The sequence below is a fragment of the Echinops telfairi genome, unplaced genomic scaffold (assembly GCF_000313985.2).
Source record: "Echinops telfairi isolate 266 unplaced genomic scaffold, ASM31398v2 ScPeMD7_34;HRSCAF=130, whole genome shotgun sequence".
NCBI classification, from domain to species: Eukaryota; Metazoa; Chordata; class Mammalia; order Afrosoricida; family Tenrecidae; genus Echinops; species Echinops telfairi.
Window position 1 is genome coordinate 2,567,538 of NW_022103931.1, and position 2,430 is coordinate 2,569,967.

Here is a 2,430-nt window from a genome sequence, read left to right on the forward strand (position 1 = left end):
TGTGTGTGTGTGTTTGTATCTCTTTCTGTAAGCACACTATTTCTCCCTAATTTTTCTAGGATTTGTCCTGGCCACTTGTGTAGTTTCATGGCTAGTAATCTGTCTGCAGACAGAGTACTGAAGATGGATTTTAAACCAATTCAAGGTATAGGATGGGGACAGGGCTCAGTGTGTAGGCTTCTGTTTCTGCCGCTGGCGCTCTTATTCCTCTTGAGGTGAAAGATAGCACACTGACAATTGACCAGGTCTTTAGCTGGGCTTAAGATGGAGGACCTAGCAGGTGCTTTAAACACACAGGGCTGGTATTCTGCTGGATACAATCTTGTCTGTCACCACCAGGAAACTTCATAGTATTGATCAGAGCCTATGTCCATCACTTTGGTCCAACCTGTTCTTCTTCTACTGCACACGAGGCAGCAGTGAAAGATGGTATTATGAGCGGAATGCAGATTAAATGTATTACTATCTCTTGTAAAGCTGACCTACCTCATGTTTCTATTCTCGATAGCGGCTACTGAAATACATCTGGTGTATGCAGGGCTGTTATGGTGTCTAGCTATAGGTCCCATTGTCTAGTTCTGTGTATGTCTTCTTCTACATTTCCTGTATTATCTATCTATGTGCCACTAGGAATATTGACTACTGTACAGACTCTACTTTGCTGGGCTGGTAAAAAGAGTCCAAAACTGCTGCTGTTGGGGGGCACTTTGGCTGAAGAGTTTACACATTGCTGCTGTGCTCAATAGCTTTTTCTGTTGTTTTTTTCCCATGGTGATCGATACAGTTCTTAAGGAATGCTTCCATTTAACTGTAGCATAACTATAGATCAAAGTTCTTAAAAATGGCCAACCCAAATCTGAGTGCTGAACTAAGAGATTTCTTTCTTACTTTCCTTTTGCAACATGCAATGCTCGAGTTTCATATACTTTGTCCTAACTTTCTCGGCAGCACTCAACTAAATCTTAAGGAAAGCCTGGGTCCATTGCTTAAAAAAAAACACACCTATTTTCCTGAAAACCAAGTGAGGATATTGTTTAACAACTGTATGTCATGCAAGCAATCATTTAACTAGACCCTAAGTGAGATTAAAAGAAGAAACAAGAGGTAGTCAGATTTCTGAAGGGGGAAGTTCATAATTTAACCTTAATTGTACAAGGTAAAAATTTAAACTGGGAGGCAGTGCCCTCATGAAGAGATCACTGAAGACATGGGTGCTATAGTAGAGTGTGGTGAAGAAACTAGATGGTGCCCAGCTATTAGAAAGTGCCTGCGGTGTTAAAAGCTTGTCTTCAAACAAGCAACCATCTGAATGAGGTGTTAACTTGGCCCACACAGAAGAAGACAAGTCTGTGTGATCCAGGGATTGTGAATGATAAAATCCAAACTGAAGGAGGGAATGATGTCAAAGCTTAAATTGTGAACACCTGGTTTTCGGAAGGCTATGCAATATCCACACATGGACTAAGCCTCCAGTGAATCCCTCTGACTACAGACCAGGGACCTAAATAACCTTGCTATCATGCAGAGTGCAATGTTTTGGGTTTTGTTTTTCTATGTTTTGTGTTTTATGTTTTTTCTGTATTTGAAGTCCAGGATGGGTAGAGCTATAGAGACAGTGACTGCATTGATCGGATATGGAAGGGAAGGTTGAGGGAGAAGTGGAGAGCTAATGACAATGGGAACAAGAAGGAAGTAAATGCTCCAGCGTTTATTGTGGTGATGATTGTACAGCTCTTACTAATATTATTGAACTACTAAATTGTATTATATGTGAAATATGTCAATAAAACTTAAGAAAATAAAGATAAAATTAAGTGTGAGGCCAAACTAAATGTTGATTAAAACGGGGCTTCTTGTGGAAAATTTAACACTGCGTTAGATTACCAGAACTTGCTCTGGATTTTGACAATTCAACAAAAGCATTCTTTTCCTTTTTTTTCTAAATCAGGAGAGAGCGCGAACACAGTCCCCCACTACCACAAATTATGCAGTCGAGTTTCCCACATTTCGGGAAATTGCAGGGGTCAGCACCTCCGGAGTGCAATGGATAAGCCTCACCCTGGGAAAACCACCTTCGTGATCATGGTGTCTCCCCTGCCATGTAAGTATCAACAAAAGCATTCTTAATCCAAGCATGCATCCCCCTAAAAGGCAAAAGGTAACCAGACAGGTAATTCATATAATTTTAGACGAAAAGATATAGCGAGTAGCAGTGCATGTGGGGGTAATCAAATTGTACTTGCAAATGAGTCATGTATCAGGAGGGGGGTTGATTCAGGAGGGCTCATAAATTCAGGTGCACTCCTTTAGCTGATTTGGCCACCAAGTCATGAAATTGGTCTTCTTTAGGTGAAAAAGATATACCTGAGATTTTATGTCAGGGAATTTTGCAGTAATTTAGACTTTTTGCACTTATCTAGTAAGGCAATA

At 40.5% G+C, this 2,430-nt stretch overlaps 1 non-coding gene across 1 annotated transcript; it reads right to left on the reverse strand.

Annotated features, from left to right (window-relative positions):
* Window positions 1–1,945: 1,945 nt before the first annotated feature.
* On the reverse strand, window positions 1,946–2,109 carry LOC115869670. The gene has a single exon (XR_004046317.1). It is a non-coding gene; the product is annotated as a U1 spliceosomal RNA (small nuclear RNA).
* Between the last annotated feature and the right edge of the window lie 321 nt (window positions 2,110–2,430).